The 20,519-nt window shown below is 36.5% G+C and overlaps 1 pseudogene; it reads left to right on the top strand.

Annotated features, from left to right (window-relative positions):
• The first annotated feature begins 4,567 nt into the window (after positions 1 to 4,567).
• Positions 4,568 to 4,660, top strand: LOC116638265 (annotated as a pseudogene).
• Positions 4,661 to 20,519: the final 15,859 nt, after the last annotated feature.

The raw sequence follows: 20,519 nt of genomic DNA, 5'->3' as shown, positions 1-20,519 counted from the left end.
CTCCTTAATTTCTCTTTCTTCTGTCTCATTGTTGGTATATAGAAATGCAACTGACTTCTGTGCATTGATTTTATATCCTGACACTTTGCTGAATTCCTGTATGAGTTCTAGCAGTTTTGGGTGGAGTCTTTGGGTTTTCCACATAGAGTATCATGTCATCTGCAAAGAGTGAGAGTTTGACTTCTTCTTTGCCAATTCAGATGCCTTTTATTTCTTTTTATTGTCTGATTGCTGAGGCTAGGACTTCTAGTACTATGTTGAATAGTAGTTGTGAGAGTGGACATTCCTGCTGTGTTCCCAACCTTAGGGGACATGATCTCAGTTTTTTCCCATTGACAATGATACTCGCTGTGGGCTTTTTGTGTATGGCTTTTATGATGTTGAGGTATGTTCCCTCTATCCCTACACTGTGAAGAGTTTTAATCAAGAAAGGATGCTGTACTTTGTCAAATGCTTTTTCTGCATCTATTGAGAGGATCGTATGGTTCTTGTTCTTTCTTTTATTAATGTAGTGTATCACATTGATTGATTTGCAGATGTTTAAACACCCTTGCAGCCCAGGAATAAATCCCACTTGGTCGTGGTGAATAATCCTTCTAATGTACTGTTGGATCCTATTGGCTAGTAATTTGGTGAGAATTTTGGCATCCATGTTCATCAGGGATATTGGTATGTAATTCTTTTTGGTGGGGTCTTTGCCTGGTTTGGGGATCAAGGTAATGCTGGCTCATAGAAAGAGTTTGGAAGTTTTCCTTCCATTTCTATTTTTTGAAACAGCTTCAGAAGAACAGGTATTGATTCTTTAAATGTTTGGAAGAATTCCCCCGGGAAGCCATCTGGCCCTGGGCTCTTATTTTTTGGGAGATTTTTGATTACTGCTTCAATTTCCTTGCTGGTTATGGGTCTGTTCAGGTTTTCTATTTCTTCCTATTTCAGTTTTGATCGTTTATAGTCCCTAGGGATGCATCCATTTCTTCCAGATTGCCTAATTTGTTGGCATATAGTTGCTCATAATATGTTCTTGTTATTGTTTGTATTTCTTCATTGTTGATTGTGATCTTTCCTCTTTCATTCATGATTTCATTTGTTTGGGTCCTTTCTCTTTTCTTTTTGATAAGTCTGACCAGGGGTTTATTGATCTTATTAATTCTTTCAAAGAACCAGCTCCTAGTTTCTTGATCTGTTCTATTCTTTTGGTTTCTATTTCATTGATTTCTGCTCTGATCTTTATTATTTCTCTTCTCCTGCTGGGTTTAGGTTTTATTTGCCATTTTTTCTCCAGCTCCTTTAGGTATAAGGTTAGGTTGTGTATTTGAGACCTTTCTTGTTTCTTGAGAAAGGCTTGTATTGCTATATACTTCCTCCTTAGGACTGCCTTTGCTTCATCCCAAAGGTTTTGAACAGTTGTGTTTTCATTTTCATTTACTTCCATGATTTTTAAAAAATTTTTTAACTTTCTGGTTGACCCATTCATTCTTTAGTAGGATGCTCTTTAACCTCCATGTATTTGAGTTTTTCCAAATTTTCTCTTGTGATTGATTTCCAGTTTCAAAGTATTGTGGTCCGAAAATATGCCTGGAAAGATCCCAATCTTTTGGTACTGGTTGAGACCCAATTTGTGACCCAGTATGTGATCTATTCTGGATAATGTTCCACGTGCAATCAGGAAGAATGTGTATTCTGTTGCTTTAGGATGGAATGTTCTGAATATATCTGTGAAGTCCATCTGGTCCAGTGTGTCATTCAAAGCCCTTGTTTCCTTGTTGATCTTCTGCTTAGATGATGTGTCCATTGCAGTGAGTGGGGTTTTAAAATCCCCTACTATTATTCTATTATTATTGATGAATTTCTTTAATTTTGTTATTAATTGGCTTATATAATTGGCTGCTCCCATGTTAGGGGAATAAATACAATCATTAGGTCTTCTTGTTGGATAGACCCTTTAATTATGATATATCGTCCTTCCTCATCTCTTATTACAGTCTTTGGTTTAAAATCTAATTTGTCTGAGTAAGAATTGTCATCTCAGCTTCTTTTGATGTCCATTAGCATGATAAATGGTTTTCCATCCCCTCACTTTAAATCTGGAGGTGTGTTTGGGTCTAAAATGAGTCTCTTGCAGACAGCATATGGTTGGGTCTTGTTTTTTTTAATCCAATCTGATACCCTGTGTCTTTTGATTGGGGCATTTAGCCCATTTATGTTCAGGGTAACTATTGAAAGATATGAATTTAGTGACATTGTATTACCTGTAAATTCCCTGTTTCTGTATATTGTCTCTGTTCTTTTCTGGTCTATGTTACTTTTGGGCTCTCTCTTCGCTTATAGTATCTTGTAGGGCTGGTTTGGTGATCACAAATTCCTTAAGTTTCTGTTTGTTCTGGAAGCTTTTTATCACTTCTACTTTGAATGACATCTGAGCTGGATAAAGTATTTTTGGCTGCATATTTTTCTCATTTAGCACCCTGAATATATCATGTCAGTCCTTTCTGGCCTGCCAGATCTCTGTGGATATGTCTGCTGCCAGTCTAATATTTCTACCCTTGTAGGTAGATCTCTTGTCCTGAGCTGCTTTCAGGATTTTCTCTTTGTCTCTGAGATTTGCAAGTGTCACTATTATATGTCAGGGTTTTGGCCAGTTCTTATTGATTTTGAGGAGGGTTCTCTGTGCCTCCTGGACTTGGATGCCTGTTTCCTTCCCAGATAAGGGAAGTTCTCCACTATAATTTGCTCCAATATACTTTCTGCCCCTCTCCCTTTTTCTTCTTCTTCTGGGATCCAAATTATTTTAATATTGTTTTGCTTTATGGTATCACTTATCTCTTGAATTCTCTCCTCATGATCCAGTAGTTGTTTATCTCTCTTTTTCTCAGCTTCTTTATTCTCCATCATTTTGTCTTCTTTATCATGAATTCTCTTTTCTGCCTCATTTATCATAGCAGTTAGGGCCTCCATTTTTGATTGCACTCATTAATAGCCTTTTTGATTTCGACTTGGGTAGATTTTTGTTCTTTTATTTCTCCAGAAAGGGATTCTCTAGTGTCTTCTATGCTTTTCTCAAGCCTAGCTATTATCTTTATAATCGTTATTTTGAACTCTAGTTCCAACATCTTACTTATGTCCATTCTGATTAGGTCCCTGGCAGTCAGTACTGCCTCTTGTTCTCTTTTTTGAGGTGAGTTTTTCCATCTTGTCATTCTATCCAGAGAAGAATATATGAATGAGAGAACAAAATACTAAAATGCAACAATGATCCCAGAGAAATATACACTAAACAAATCAGAAGAGACCTGAAATCGGGGGGAAAAAAAAAAAAAGAAAAGAAAGAGAAAAAGAAAAAGCAATTAAAAAAAAAAAAAGAAAGAGAATATAATCAGACAGGGGAACAGAACAGAGTAATACACTGGATCCTGTGTGTGTTTTGGTCTGTTTGTTAGAAAACTAGATCACAAAATTGTAAAGACAGAAAAACTTACATATGTACAAAAATAAACTTAAATACAATGAAAGGATAGAATGTAACTGCAAAAATAAAAATTAAAAGATAAGAAAAAACCAAAAGAGAAAAACAACAACAATAGCAAAAAAGGGAAGGGATATACACAGATAGGTGAGCAGAACAGAGCAATACACTATATCCTGAGTGTATTTTGGTCAATTAGAGGAAACTACATCTCAAAATTGTGAAGAAAGAAAAATGTATATATACAAAAATAAAATTAAATACATTGAAAGGATAGAATGTAACTGTAAAGATGAAAATTAAAAAAGACTAACAAAACAAAGAAACAAGAAAAACAAACAAACAAAAAACAAAAAAAAAAAGGAAGAAGAAAAAGAAAAAAGAGAGAATATGATCAGACAGGTGAATACAACAGAACCATAAACTAGATTTTGGGTATATACTGGTCTGTTAGAAGAAGCTGTATCCCAAAATTGTAAAGAAAGAAAAACTTACACACATATATATATATACAAAAATAAAATTAAATACAATGAAGGGATAGAATGTAACTGTAAAAATGAAAATTAAAAAAGATTTTCAAAAAGTTGATAAAATAAGAAACTGGTTGAAAAAGGAAAGAGAAAAAATAAAAAGAAATTAAAATTGAAAGACTAAAGAATCATGGGGAAAAACCCATGAATTCTATATGTTGTAATCTCCTAGGGCTAGAGTTTTGCAGTTCTCATTGAGTGGTAAACTTGGTCTTGGCTGGATGTTCTTTCTGATCTTTTGGTGGAGGGGCCTGTTGCTTTGATTCTCAAGTGTCTTTGCCCCGGGCAGAATTACACAGCCCTTGCCAGGGGCAGACTGAGTAAAATGCTCTGGTTGCTCTATGTGGCTTTTGTTCCCTGAAGGCTTTCCACACAACTTAAGAATAGGTATTTATTCTTCTTCAAATATTTGGTAGAATTTGCCTGGGAAGCCATCTGGCCATGGACTTTTGTTTTTTTGGGAGATTTTTGATTACTGATTTAATTTCTTTGCTGTTATGGGTCTGTTCAAATTTTTTATTTCTTCCTGTTTCAGTTTTGGTAGTTTGTATGTTTCTCGGAATTTATCCAGATTCTTTTGTAGTTCATAAGTGTGATGATTGGGTGTTCACGCCATTGTGTGACATGTGCCTCCCTCTTGGAATTTATCCCTTTCTTCCAGATTGCCTAGTTTGTTAGCATATAATTTGTCATAATATTCTCTTATAATTATTTATATTTCTGTGGTGTTGGTTGTGTTCTCTCCTCTTTCATTTGTGATTTTGTTTATTTGGGTCCTTTCTCTTTTCTTTTTGAAAAGTCTGGCTAGGGATTTATCAATTTTATTAATTCTTTCAAAGAACCAGCTCTTAGTTTTTGTTGAACAAAACCAGATTTGTTTGTTTGTTTTTTCTATATCATTTATTTCTGCTCTAATCATTATTGTTTCCCTTCTTCTGCTGGTGTTAGGCTTTGTTTGCTGTTCCTTTTCTAGCTCTTTTAGGTGTAAGGTTTGGTTGTGTATTCAAGACTTTTCTTGCTTCTTGAGGTGGGCTTGTATTGCAATATATTTCCCTCTTAGGACCACCTTTGCTGCATCCCAAAGGTTTTAGGCCATTGTGTTTTCGTTTTCATTTCTTTCCATGTATCTTTTCTTTAATTTCCTGGTTGTCCCATTCATTCTTTCTTTAACCTCCATGTATTTGTGGTCTTTCCAAGTTTTTCCTTGTGGTTGACTTCAAGTTTCATAGTGTTGTGGTCTGAAAATATGCATGGAATGATTTCAATCTTTTTGTACTAGCTGAGGGCTGATTTGTGACCCAATATGTGATCTATTCTGGAGAATATTCCAAGTGCACTCGAAAAGAATGTGGATTCTGCTTCTTTAGGATGAAATGTTCTGAATATATCTATTAAGTCCATCTGGTCCTGGGTGTCACTCAAAGCCATTGTTTCCTTGTTGATTTTCTGCTTAGATAATCTGTCCATTGCTGTAAGTGGGGTGTTAAAGTCCCCTCCTGTTATTATATCATAATCGATAAGTTTCTTCATGTTTGTTATTAATTGATGTATACATTTGGGTGCTTCCAAGTTGGGGGCATAAGTATTTACAATTGTTAGATCTTCTGGATGGATAGACCCCTTAGTTATGATAATGTGCTCTTCTTCATCTCTTGGTACAGTCTTTGGTTTAAAATCTAGTTTGTCTGATATAAGTTTGGCTACTTTGGCTTTCTTTTGACCTCCATTAGCATGAGAGAGTTTTCTCCATCCCCTCACTTCCAATCTGGAGGTGTCTATGGGTCTAAAATGAGTCTCTTGTAGGCAGCATATAGATGGGTCTTGTTTTTTTAATCCATTCTGATACTCTATGTCTTTTGATTGGAGCATTTAGTCCATTTACATTCAGAGTGATTATTGATAGATATGAATTTAGTGCTATTGTGTTACCTGTAAAGGTGGTGATTCTGGTGATGTTCTGTTCCTTTCTAGTCTTTGTTATTTTTGATCTTTCCTTTCCACTCAAAGAGTCCCTTTAATATCTTGCAGGGTTGGTTTAGTGGTCACAAACTCCTTTAGTTTTTGTTTGTCTGGGAAGCCAGTTATCTCTCCTATTCTGAATGACAGCCTTTCTGGATAAAATGTTCTGGACTGCATATTTTTCCCATACCCAGCACATTGAATATATCATGCCACTTTCTTCTGGCCTACCAAGTTTCTGTGGATGGATCTGCTGCAAAACTGATTTTTCTTCCCTTGTAGTAAAGACTTTTTTCCCTTGCTGCTTTCAGAATTCTTTCTTTGTGTATTTTGTGAATTTGACTATGATATGTCTTGGTGTTGGCTGGCTTTTGTTGAACTTAATGGGAGTTCTTTTGCTTCTTGGATTTCAATATCTGTTTCCTTCCCCAGATTAGGGAAGTTTTCAGGTATCATTTGCTCAAATAAACCTTCTGCCCCTTTTTCCCTCTCTTCTTCTGGGACTCCTGATACAAATGTTATTATGCTTTAAAGAGTTACTGAGTTCCCTAAGTCTATATTTGTGATCCAATACTTTTCCTCCTCTCTTCTTTTCAGCTTCATTATTTTCCACAATTTTACCTTCTGTATCATTGATTCATTCCTCTGATTCATCCATCCTCAGTGTCATTGTATCCAGTTGGTTTTGCATCTCAGTTGTAGCATTTTTTTATTTCAGCCTGACTAGTTTTTAGTTCTTTTACCCCTGCAGAAAGGGATTCTCTAGTGTCCTCTATGCTCATCTCAAGCCCAGCTAGGATCCCTATGATTGTTGTTTTAAATTCTGGTTCAGTCATCTTACTTATATCTGTTTCGATTAAATCCCTGGCCATGATTTCTCCTGTTCTTTCTTTTGGGGTGAATTCCTCCATCTTGTCATTTTGTCTAGGTCACTATTGTTTGTGTGTGTGTGTGTGTGTGTGTGTGTGTGTGTGTTTTAGAAAAGCCTGTTATATTCCTGAACCTGAGAATAATGGCTATATTAAGAAGAGGTCCTATACTGTCTTGAGTCTGGTGCTTCAGAAAGTGTTTCAGAGTATGCACTCTGCTGTTGTATTTTTGCTGCTCCTTCCCTCAGGTCTGTCCTCTGCAGAGTTTCTTCTTGCCTTCAGTGGGGAGTGTTTGGACCTTATCCACTGTGTGGCAAGTTTTAACTAGGTGTGTTTTGGTCTGCTTGTTAAAAGAAGCTAGATCCTATTTCCCCTAGAACTGAAGCTTTCCAGCACTCTATGATCAGTAGACTTGGTGTGTGTGGGGGGATTTGTGCTGGTCTTCTGGAGAAGGGGCCTGCTGTGCTCATTCTCAGGCAGACTTGCCATAGTAAAGATGTACCTGCAGGGTGCAGGGGGCAGGGCTTGGTGTAAGCAGCTCCAGCCTCCACTAGGGGGGTGCTGTGCTGCTCATCGAAGTTGGTCATTGCTAATGAGCTGGGGAAAAATGGCTTTGCTCTGCTCTCTCCTCTGGGAGTGGGGAGTTTGGGCCTGTCACTCTTCAGGAAGCCCTCTCAGAAGAGTGAACAGTTTCCTCTCTTGTGTCCCTGGCTTCTGTCACATACCTGCCTTCACCCTGTCTGTGCCCTAGCGGTCTGCTTGCCAGGTGGTACAGTTCTTCTGTGTTTTATCTCCGGCTCACAGCTGGGTTTCAAAACTCCAAATTTTAGGGACACAGCACAGCATGGACACGTACTTATCCTCTGGGAGAGGGCCTTGCTGCACTGTGGCTGGTGCCAGTTTGTCCCAGAAAAGCGGTCCCATGTCCACACAGCAGTTTGGAGTTTATGGTAAAGTGCAGCAAAAAGCTGGCACCAAGGTTTGCTGCCCTCAGCAGGTGTCTCTGTTCCTATGCTAATGAGTATGTTGGTGCCCACCAGGTCTTTTCTCCCTGGAGAGGCCATACCACCACTCCCAAATGCACTCCAAGAGGGAGAACTCTTTCTCCCCATGCAACCCAGGGGATCCTCAGACCACACTACCTTCTCCCAGGTCTCTGCCCTCCTTCCCCACAGGAGCACCACTAAGCCTTCCAGGCATGACTCCAGTGATAGTGCAGACTTCTAAAACTTCAGACTTTGAGCTCCACTGCTTATAAAATCTTGTGGTGATCAGACATTCTCCTTTTCCCAATCAATGGTTTTGGGGAAGTGTTTTTCTTGTGTAATCCCCTGCATGCTGCTTTCATTCTTTGTCTCTCTTTCTCTCTTGTTCCTCTCTCCATGATCAGGGCTCTCTCCCCTCCACAACATGTACAGTTCTTTTCTCCCCCAAATCAACTCTCTGCAGCTCCTACCTTCCATAATGTGGCTGTTTTTATCCCTTTAATTGTGCAATTTGTTTTCTCAGTCTTCAGATCAATTACTTGGGTGTTCAGAATGATTTGATATTTATCTGGCTATGTTGGAGGGATGAGGTGAGCGTAGGGTCCCCCACTACTCCTGCAGTGTCATTTAGATAAACATGGTAAATATGTAGTGATTTTATTAAAAATTGAAAATTAAAAAAAATTGAAAATTAAAAAACCAAAGAAAACTTAATTAACACAGAAATACGTTTGAATTTTTAAAAAGCTGTCACATTTACTGAAAATACTTCCACAGTAACTCTGATTAGTCTTAAAATTTCTGCATAGATTTAAATATTTGAAGCACAAGGAGCATGTTGCAATGACACCATATTGGAAACGGATGTGTCCTTATCAGATGATGTACATAATGCTAAATTAATGGCCTGTTGAAAGATACTGTTAAAATTTAGAAAGGATATTAAAACAGAATACTTGAATAATTGTGCTCATTCACACACAGTGATATTAAGAATCTATAAAAATCAGGAGTCATTATCCTTGAATAAAAGTGAGGGGAGTTAAGTCATTTCAGAATGATGAGAATACAATGAGAACTGGTCACTTACTTCTTTTCATGGTGTCCTTTCATTCAAGAAAATGATGAAATCTCATGGGAAATAAGGGCTTGAACATGAATGGGGGAACAAAACATGAAATGTATTTAAATACAAGAGATATGACCAACGACTGTCCAGTGCAGAAAGTCCCTAAATCAGACAGCTTGTCTATAGCTTGTCTACAAAAAACAATATTTTTATCATCTTGTTTTAATTACTGGATTCTCACTGGGTTTAGAGTTCTATGCTAGACATAAAAGCTCAAGGTTTCAAGGAGTTGCTGCAGAGACATAAAATACTGCCTTCTTTTCCATCACTGTTTATATGATTATCATTGGATCCTATATATACTTTGAATACAATAACTCGTTCATAAGCAAAAAATAACACCATTTCTTGAGAAACTACCTTGTGCTAGCTGCTCAGTGCTTCAGTGTATTAATCCTCACTACAACCCTCCTTTACATAATGAAATTGATGCCCACAGGGTGACCAGGCAGGATTCAAAGTTCATTACCCATAGGTTATTAATAAATAATGTTCACAATGATAATTGATTTGCTATAATTGCTAATTCCTGTTCAACAAGAATTAAACCAGAAAATGAGGGAATTAACCTCATTTAAGTGTAAGCTGTACAGGGCTGGGAGCCATAGAACTTGTTCAAATTCAGCCCTGTAGCAAGCTGGCCATTTGACCTGCATAAGCTTGCAAGGTATTCTATTTTAAAATATTAGGCCAGTTTTCAAACTTCTATCTGAAATCTTCATGTCTGAAAATATTCTGTCTGGATAATACCTGATCTAACCATTTAGAAAACAATTTGGTAAAGTAGCAAACTTAGCACTATATTTTTACTTAAGCTTTGTTATGTCCACTCCTTGCCCTGATTTTCACTACTGGTTACCATGCTGGTGGACTGCTGGGTGGAATGTGGGTCCTCCAGAAGCTCAGAGCAGGAATCCCCATGCATCTGTGTTTTTTAAAGGGGACTCTGCCAGGCTGTGGGTGATAGCGCACTAGCACTAGAGGTTTTAAATATTTAGTTAATTCTCATGTATGTAGGCATTTATCTATTTTTTAGATTACCCTGGTGCTCCATAGATGAGTAATAATTAAACACTTTGTCAGAAATAGTTGGTTGCCTTAAATTTTTTTTTTTTAAGATTATTTATTTATTTATTTGAGAGAGAGAGACTGAGAGAGAGAGAGCATGAGAGGGGGGAGGGTCGGGAGGGTCAGAGGGAGAAGCAGACTCCCTGCCAAGCAGGGAGCCCGATGTGGGACTCGATCCAGGGACTCCAGGATCATGACCTGAGCCGAAGGCAGTTGCTTAACCAACTGAGCCACCCAGGCGCCCTTGGTTGCCTTAAATTAAGAATTAATAAAATAGAATTTAATTAGAACATTTCTTGATAAAAGGATCAATGATAACTTTAAGGTGTGAATGTGGTATTATTAGTATATATAATTGATGCATTTTCTATTGAAGCAGTGAATCTATTCTTTTGATACTAATATGCAGAAAAAATGATTTCCTTTTGAAAATTCACTGATAAAACCTTTGATACCACTTCCTGGAATATGGGACCAACAAGATTCTATTTTGAAACAAAGTGGTCATGTTTAATTTTAGGTTCAAGGGAGTGGAGATAAGCTTCGTTTCCCTTATCTTTGTTGTCAATTTGAATATTACTCCAATCAAGACTTTATTTGGTCCTTGGTAAATAAAAGCTTAATATTTTGTAGATAGATTAATAAGACAACTTGTGTGTATAATTATATGCATTCTCTGTTTTAAATAAAACCAACTGGTATTTTGGTGTTGCTCTCCTTAGTAATATTTTATTATAAAAATGAAAGAAGACTAAATGTATTCTCCATCTTTTAAAAGCCTCACATTTAAAAATGAAGTAGATATTTAAAATGTTTGTTAGATCAGGGATGAAAGTGATTTTAAAGTGCAGGGAAAATGGAAAGTCTCATGAAATTAGGGCACATGGATGTAGGCTTTCAATGCTCATTTTTCTAAGCATATGGCAAAATTTCATTTGTGTTTTCTTACTATGAATTAGCTAAAGAATTCTTAGGGATGATGTTGTTCATTATATCACTCTGAGCAGAAACTGCATCATAAAGAGGAAATTGTGGGGGTGACTGGGTGGCTCAGTTGGTTGAGTGTCAGACTCTTGGTTTTGGCTTGGATCACGATCTCAGTGTTGTGAAATTGAGCCCCGTGTCAGACTCTGTGCTCAGCAGGGAGTCTGCTTGGGATTCTCTTCCTCTCCCTCTGTTCCTCCCCTGCCTTTATTTAAAAAAAAAAAAATTAAGGGGGAAATTGTGATATTATGAAGGCTGGAAATATCTATCTATCATTCTGTATACACCTACTACAATATTTTATCATGCTCCTAAATGCACTTTCCCTAAAAGGATAATTGTCCAATAACTCAATTTATAGATTTTATTTTCTGTTTCTGTGAGTTGTTTTGTTTGTTCTGTGTACTTTTCCTCATCAATTTCTACTCATACAGGTGCAAACACACTGCTTCCCATTCCTGTGAAAGTGAATGAAACTAGAAAGATGTGTTTTAGTCAGGGATTCCACTCTTCCAGCAAGCATTTTACTAAAAGGGTGGGAATTATACAAAAAATATTCCCAACTAACACTACAACTTGGGCAAATACAGGGCCTTCTAATGTTGCTGTCTGTAACACAGTTTGCTCCCCAAGCATGAATTTTAAGTGCTTAGTCAGAACTATAGGTACAGAAAATACTCTCTTATTTTGTGTAACTAGGGTAGCTCCTCAATTTCAGCTGGTCTGCTTTAGAGTGGCTATTCTCAATGTGTGCTCCCAGGACCACTGGAATCTCCCTCAAGACCTTTATTCAGGTTCCATGAGGTTCTTCTTTTTCTAACTACATATCTGGGTGATGGTGGATTTTCTTCATATAGGTCACCCAAAAACAACACATCACAATAAATTAGATGCAAAAGCAGGTATGAAAACCCAAATGTCTTCATTAAACCAGACATTAAAGAGATTTTACAAAAACATAAGAGCAATTCTCACTATTTTTTCTCCAAATTTTTATTTAAATTCCAGTTAGTTAACGTACAGTGTAATATTAGTTTCAGGTGTAGAATTTAGTGATTCATCACTTACATACAACATCTGGTGCTCATCACAACAGTGTGCTCCTTAATTCCCATCACCTATTTAGCCCATCCACCCAACCACCTCCCCTCTGGTAACCATCAGTTTGTCTCTCTAGTTGAGTCTGTTTCCTGGTTTGCCTCTCTTTCCACCCACCCCCCATGTTCATTTGTTTTGTTTCTTAAATTCAACATATGAGTGAAATCATTTGGTATGGCTTAGCATGATACTCTCTAGCTCCATCCATGTCATTGCAAATAGCAAGATTTCATTTTTTATGACTGAGTAATATTCCATTATCTATCTATCTATCTATCTATCTATCTATCTATCTATCTATCTACCTATCTATCTATCATCTATCTATCATCTATCTATCATCATCTATCATCTATCTATCATCATCTATCATCTGTCTATCTATCATCTATCTATCTATCATCTATCATCTATCTATCATCTATCATCTATCATCAATCATCTATTATCTATCTATCTCACATCTTCTTTATCCATTCATAGTCGATGGATACTTGGGCTGTTTCCATAATTTGGCTGTTGTAAATAATGCTGCTATAAACATCAGTGTGCATGTAACCCTTTGAATCAGTATTTTTGTATTCTTTGGGTAAATACCTAGTAGTGCAATTGCTGGGTCATTGGGTAGTTCTATTTTTAACTTTTTGAGGAACCTCTATACTGTTTTCTAGAGTGTCTGCACCAGTTTGCATTCCCACTAACAGTGTAAGAGGATTCTCCTTTCTCTGCATCCTCACCAACACCTGTTGTTTCTTGTGTTATTAATTTTAGACATTCTGACTGGTGTGAGGTGATATTCATTGTAGATTTGTATTTCCCTGGTGATGGTGATGTTGGACATCTTTTCATGTGTTTGTTAGCCATCTGTAGGTCTTCTTTGGAAAAATATCTGTTCATGTCTTCTGCCCATTTCTCAACTGGATTATTTGTTTTTTTGGGTGTTGAGTTTGATAAGTTCTTTATAGATTTTGAATACTAACCCTTTTTCATATATTTTATTTGCAAATATCTTCTCCCATTCTGTAGGTTGCCTTTTAGTTTTGTTGTTTGTTTCCTTCACTGTGAAGAAGCTTTTTAAATTTTTTTTAAAGATTTATTTATTTATTTTAGAGATTGGGAGAAAGAGAGAGAGATAGAGAGAGATAGAGAGTGTGTGAATGGGAGGAGGGGGAGAGGGAGAGAATCCTCAAGCAGACTTCCTGTTGAGCACAAAGCTGGACACGGGGCTTGATCCGAGGACCCTGAGATCATGACCTGAGCTGAAATCAAGAGGCAGATGCTTAACTGACTGAGCCACCCAGGAAAGAAGCTTTTCATCTTGATGAAGTCCCGATAGTTTATTTTTGCTTTTGTTTCCCTTGCCTCAGGAGACATACCTAGAAAGTTGCTATAGCTGATGCCAAAGAGGTTATTGCCTGTGTTCTCCTCTAGAATTTTTATGATTTCAGGTCTCACATTTAGGTCTTTCTTCCATTTTGAATTTATTTTTGTGTTTGATGTAAGAAAGTTGTCCAGTTTCATTCTTCTGCATGTGGCTGTCCAATTTTCCCAACACCATTTGTTGAAGAGACTGTCTTTTTCCTTTCGATATTCTTCCCCGCTTTGTCGAAGATTAATTGACAATATAGTTGTGGGTCCATTTCTGAGTTTTCTATTTTGTTCTATTGATCTATGTAGCTGTTTTTGTGCCAGTACCATACTGTCTTAATGACTACAGCTTTGTAATATAACTTGAAGTCCGGAATTGTGATACCTCCAGCTTTGCTTTTCTTGTTCAAGGTTGCTTTGGCTATTTGGGATCTTTTGTGGTTCTATACAAATTTTAGGATCGTTATAGCTCTGTGAAAAATGCTGTTTGTATTTTGATAGGGATTGCATTGAATATGTACATTGCTTTGGGTAGTATAGACATTTTAACAATATTTCATCTTCAAATCCCTGAGCATGGAATGTTTTTCCATTTCTTTGTGTCATCTTCAATTTCTTTCTGTTTCTATTTTTTGTTTATTTTATAAATCAAAACAACATTTCATAAAAATGTTTACTATTATTTTATAATAACTTTATAAATAAATATCTTTAAATGCCAGAATATTAATTTCTAATATGGTAAATATTGATGGATATAACCAACACAAACAAAAGCCCTTTTGGGCTCCTTTGAATATGTGTTCTGCCAGTTGAAGTAAATGGAGAATATATTTTTCTCTTTAAAATAAATCTGCATAAATGTAAGTTCTGGTTTATTGTCTCAAGCATATATTTTAAGGTAGTCTTCATGACACTAAATGGTATGAGATTTTGAGAATATCATTGCTCAAAATCAACCAATGAAAATATTTTGAACCCAATGTATGTATTTTTTATCCTAGTTGTCTAACTTAAGCTTCTATGTAAGTCAAGTTACAAGGACATTTTCTAGAGAATTCCCTTGGTGTTGTGTGAATTGTTAGTGAAATGTCAGAGTATTAGAAATTATGTCCTTGAATGTACTTTGACATTCTTATTTACACACCACCTTCATTCCTCAGTTGCAGGTGCTGTTATTTCCTTACTGCATTTGGTCATCTAATTTCTTTCCCGAATCAGTTACCTTCTTTTTATTTATTGCATACTAGTCTGGATTTGTTCCTTCCACAGATTATAAGTATCCTGTAGAAAGAGTTATGCTCAAATTCATTGCCCCTAAAATACAAAATATGGAAATGCATATTAGGTCCAAAATAAATGCTTATTAAATGAACTGGCAGGTGTTAAAAAACTTGTTTGGTACAATTAGGATTTAATTTAATAAAGTACTCAATCTTTTCTTTTGGGGAAGTTGCATAAACATTGCTAAGACTTACGTGATTAGACCATTCCCTCAGTTTTCTTTTTACAATTGTTTCTTATTATTTCCCCCAAATCAAGAGTTACAATTTCAAATTATATTTGTGTATGTTTGTATGTGTGTATGTGTATATTTTGCTTACTGTGTTCCTTCTTTCTCACGATATAATAAAAATATAAAATCTCTGTGAAATATTTATTCATGAATTTTAAATAAGGCTATGATACTAAAGGGATCAGATGGATGACTCAGTAAAATCAAGGAGTTAGCAAAACCATTCTTTGCTTAAAATGTTGGTAAAACTGGCCAAGTCTAGACTGTTATACAATCACCCTTATTTTAAAGTCCTCTCCAAGGGAATAATTAGTCTTCTAAGAGAAGCTGATTTTTTTTCTTTCAGAAGTATCTTCCCCAAAATAATTTCATTAAAAATTTTTAACTTGAAAGTTAAAACAGATTCAACAGTAGATATAGCCTATACAGAATTAGGAATAAAATGACTAGGAGTAAAACCTCAACCAGCAGCTGTTGGAGGGGTTGGTCTAAGTATGATAGAGAAGGCATCACAATATCCATAACTCTGCCTGGTTGGGGGGGGCACTTTGAATATTGAATGGAAGTTGGAAGCTGCCACATGCACCATAACTGTGTGGTTCAAAAAGCAAAGCTAGTAGTTAAAAGGGGGGATGGGCAGAGACAGGGAGGGAGGAAGGAAGGGATGATAGGCTACAGGGATACACAAAGAAAAAAGCCATTCCTATTTCTTTAAATTTATGTAAATCAGAACTTAAGTAGTTGCATAAGCAGAACCTGAGACTTTTCCTGCCAGTAATAAGTTCTCTGATTAAAAAGTAGCAATGATTTTAGCACAGATGATCAAGGAACATGAGAGATTAAAAAGAAGACCAGCAAAATTATCTGATTTAAAAAGAGAATCAGGACAAAGTCTTTAGCCTGGTAATCCTTACTGATGCAGGATTTAAAGACAATATCATTTGTAAGTGTTCATATATAGTTAACTGATATTGTATACAAATCAATTATATTGTATTTTGTGAATCACCATTCTGTACTAGTGTTTTTCATTATTAGCATCATAAGGAGAAAAATTAATTTAACTTTAATTTCTCCCTAGTGAGAGAAATTGAATACTAAGGAACAACACTTTTTTTGGTAAAATTGAGCTTTGGAGGATTTCAAACCATTGTAATATATAAGATAACCTGCCTCCTCCCACCCCTTCACTCCACTGGGGGCAATGTTGCTTCACTTGAAAGGACATGTTCTATATGTTATTTCTGGCATCAATCATTTCAAATTCCCTCCAATTACAGATAAAAGAAATGAGAAAATCAGTGGGAAAAATGACTTATCCTCTACAAACTTATTTGTCATTCATTACATGGAGTTAAATGGCCTGAACTTGCTTTTGTCTAGATAGGAGCTGAGCGAAGGGGGGCTATGTCTGGTGGGAAACCCAGGAAAGGAGAAGGGGACCTCTTCGCATGGATGTCTTCTGTAGGGAAGCTAACCAGTGGATTCCAAGTGTTTAAATCGGGAGATAGTAATTAAAAATTAAGTGATTGCATCCAAATGGTCATCTGAGATGTGGCACCAAGGGTAGCAAATCCTTGATCATTTTAGAGACATTTAACTATGTGGGAAGTTGGAAGTCCTTCAATACTTCAATATATAATATATTTAAACGCACAAGTATGAATATCCACTCTTTCAGGTCTTGTAGCTTCTTGAATCCTGAGATAAAGTCATATTTTGGTCCCACTCCCTGTTGGAAACCCATGTTAGGGCTCTTCTCATTTCCCTCCTTTCTTGCTTTCCTTAAGTGTTTACCTTGAAGTCTAATGTAGAGGGCTCAGAAAAATTGCTGGTCCGTAGTAGAATCTGCATTGGAAACCTGCTCTCAAGGCTGCAATTCTCAAAATTGTCAAAGGTTATGCTTGTGAAGCCTGAGTTTGTTTCTAATGTTCTCTGCCATCTGAGATTTGGCTGTTATCTCCTTAGCAACAGAAAAATGTCATCCTTCCACATGAGGGTAATTTCTTGTCAGACTCATCCACAGATGAGTTGTCAAAAAAATTTAAGTTGAAGCAATGCTGTTATCACCAAAAAACAAACTCCTGTCCCTACACTAATTCTAAGTAGTTTTAATCCCCTTGTATAGGAAGCAGAGGGACATTTTCTGATATATTAACTGAAGTTTTGCTCTTAATGCAGAACACTTTGGACAGTTTACTTCTCCAGAGTAAATGTCTAAACTACATTAATAATTTCTGGATTACTAAAGATCTAATTAAATTCCATAGGAGGAGGTTGTTCAGGAAAAGAACTTGGGAAAAGATGAATTTTCAAGAAAAAGTGAAATCAACATGAGGATTTCAGTAGAGAAACCAATTCCACCTGCACTGGAAGATAAAAGTGAGAAGGACTAGACTCTCTCCCCCTCCCCTCCCTTGCTCTCCTCTCCCCACTCTCCTTGCTCCCTCTCCCCCTCCCTCAGTCTCATTTTCACTCCCTCTCTCTGGTCTGGCAAGGCTATTTAGGGATTTGATATGTGTAACTAAAATGTTTTAATTTCTTCAGAAGTCTTCTTCTATAGCTTAAGAAAAGAAATGGTTTCAAAGTGGAATTAAAGACATGTGGATCATCCCAGAATTTCAAACCCTGCACTTCCATGGAGACTGTCTCAGAAACAGTGCTCTGGGAATCAACAGAGGTAATAGCTAGATGTGTGGGAGACAGTATTACTGGAGGAAGTAGTAATGAAGTGCTCCCCTTAGTAGGAGACAAATGATAACCTAAGAGGTGCCTTCATTCAACCATTAGATATACTTGAGATATGCTGACTTTGGAGAAATGGGAGACTCCATTCTATCTGATATAGAGGAATAGTTATATCTGACACGATTCCAGGAGGTAGTTTTTTTTTTTTTTTAATTGTGTTGACAGTCAATTTTAAGTAGTGTCTGTTGTGCTTTTAAACTGTTATGAAAAATCATAAATCATGTTATAAATCACATATATTATCTTACATAGATAACAGTTTGTTCTTGACAAGTTTTGTGTGACCCTAATTTCAAACATTATGTAATAGTACCCTTGAACTATCTTTGTCCAAGTGACATTTCATCCTTCCTGAATAAACATTTCAAACTATAACTGTGGGAGCAAGTCTGCCAGGGAACAATTCAGTGGTGGCAGCATTGCCATACCAGTATAGCATTGTTCAAACAATCTTTTTGAATATTTTATTTCATTTTTTCCTTAGTGTTCGGTGAAAATGAATGATTGAAAATGTAAAAAAAAAAAAAAATGACTAGTGATATTAATGGTTGGTTGCAGAGAACTCATAACACTTTTGAAACAAAGATGGGGGTCATTGAAGTTTTGAAAATAGTATATCTTTCATCCTATTATTTTTAGGATGAGCAATTGTGTATTAAACTGTGAAATACAGAATCAAAATTTAAAACTATAAATTTGGAAAATAATAAGAACATAGGATTTCTATCTCATATGGGTTCCTACCTCCTATGTTACAACAGTATAACTTCAAAATTCATAAAAATATATTTAAAAAATTAAAAAAATAGTAGGAGAAATCATGGAAAATTCTTTTATTACTCCAGAATGAGAAAGGCCTTTCTAACAAAAGCCAGAATGCCTCAAAGAAAAGATCAACTATTACAAAAGATTCTGCATTGCAAAATCTATCAACAAAGTAAAAAATGAGTATTTTTAATTCCTATCTAAGGAAAGTAACTAATTTGTCTAATTAGTTTATATATTCCCTAGTGTGTGAAAAAAACCTCACTTCAACTAATTTATAAGAAAAAGATAAAAGAAGCAATACAAAATGGGCAAAGGACAAGAGCAACTATCTCTTCTACTTCCTGAGAGTGAGGAAATATTTTTCAGAAGTTTCCTGCAGACTTTGTTTCACCTCAGCCCTAATTGAATCATGTGCTTATAGCATCAATAGCAAGGAAAAAGTTTACTATTATGTGTTTAGAATGACCATGTAATGGATGTTGGCCAGTCAATCATAATGATCACTGTGGTGGCTCATGCTTAAAGTTAGAGATGAAAAAGCAAACAATGATTTATATTCTGTCTCCTTATTTGTTTAAATAAAGAAAAAAATCTATTTTGGTGGAAAAGAAGCTAAGATTACCATAATTAAATGCTCATTCTCAGGTGGCATGCGTTGAGGCAAGGATTCTAAAATCATAAATGAATTTAAAATTTCAGAATCCTATGGGGCGCCTGGGTGGCTCAGTCATTAAGTGTCTGCCTTCGGCTCAGGTCATGATCCCAGGATCCTGGGATCAAGCCCTGCATTGGGCTCCCCACTCAGTGGGGAGCCTGCTTCTCCCTCTCCTACTCCCCCTGCTTGTGTTCCTGCTCTCGCTATCTCTCTCTCTGTCAAATAAATAAATAAAATCTTTTAAAAAAATTAAAAAAAATAAAATTTCAGAATCCTAAAATCATAAAATGATAAAGTGCCTCCTTCCTCAGGTACTGACACCAAAGGTGTATTGCAAAGTAGATTATTTTATGGTTTAATGAAACTACATCTAAAATGCTGAGACTGCAAAGAGCTATGGCAGAGACTGAAGTTTTCTGATTAGGAATAACATTCTTCCAAATAAAGACTAAATGTAAGAGGTACATAAACAATAGAAATTCAATTCAAGATTCTAATCACTGTATACAGAGTTTTGCCTTAATTTGGTGTAAAATTATAGGGTAAATGCCTGCTAATGCAATTGCTGGGTTGTAGGGTAGTTCTACTTTAACTTTTTTTCTTTTTTCTTTTTTTTTTTTTTTATTTGAAAGACAGAAAGAGGGAGAGACGGAACACAAGCAGGGGGAGTGAGAGAGGGAGAAGCAGGCTTCCCGCTGAGCAGGGAGCCCGATGCGGGGCTCGATCCCAGGACCCTGGGATCATGACCTGAGCCGAAGGCAGACGCTTAACGACTGAGCCACCCAGGCGCCCCAACTTTTTTTTCTTTTTAAGATTTTATTTATTTATTTGACAGAGAAAGAGAACAAGCAGAGGGAGTGGCGGGCAGAGGGAGAAGGAGTCTGATACAGGGTTTGATTCCAGGACCCTGGGATCATGACCTGAGCCAAAGGCAGACGCTTAACCGACTGAGCTACCCAGATGCCCCTTAACTTTTTGAGGAACTTCCATACTGTTTTCCAGAGTGGCTGCACCAGTTTGCATTCCCACCAACAGTGCAAGAGGGTTCCCCTTTTTCTATACCCTCACCAACCCCTGTTGTTTCTTGTGTTGCTGATTTTAGCCATCTGACAATTGTGAGGTGATATCTCATTGTAGCTTTGCTTTGATTTTCCCTGATGATCAGTGATGTTGAGCATCTTTTCATGTGTCTTTTGGCCATCTGTATGTCTTCTTTAGAAAAATGTCTATTCATATCTTCTGCTCATTTTTAAATTAGATTATTTTTTTTTTTTAGGTGTTGAGTTTGATAAGTTCTTTATAGATTTTGGATACTAACACTTTATCGGATATGTCATTTGCAAATATCTTCTCCCATTCTCTGCCTTTTAGTTTT

Source organism: Phoca vitulina, unplaced genomic scaffold (genome assembly GCF_004348235.1).
Source record: "Phoca vitulina isolate PV1807 unplaced genomic scaffold, GSC_HSeal_1.0 scaffold1, whole genome shotgun sequence".
Classification (NCBI taxonomy): Eukaryota; Metazoa; Chordata; class Mammalia; order Carnivora; family Phocidae; genus Phoca; species Phoca vitulina.
This window is presented reverse-complemented; position numbering and strand designations above follow the sequence as displayed.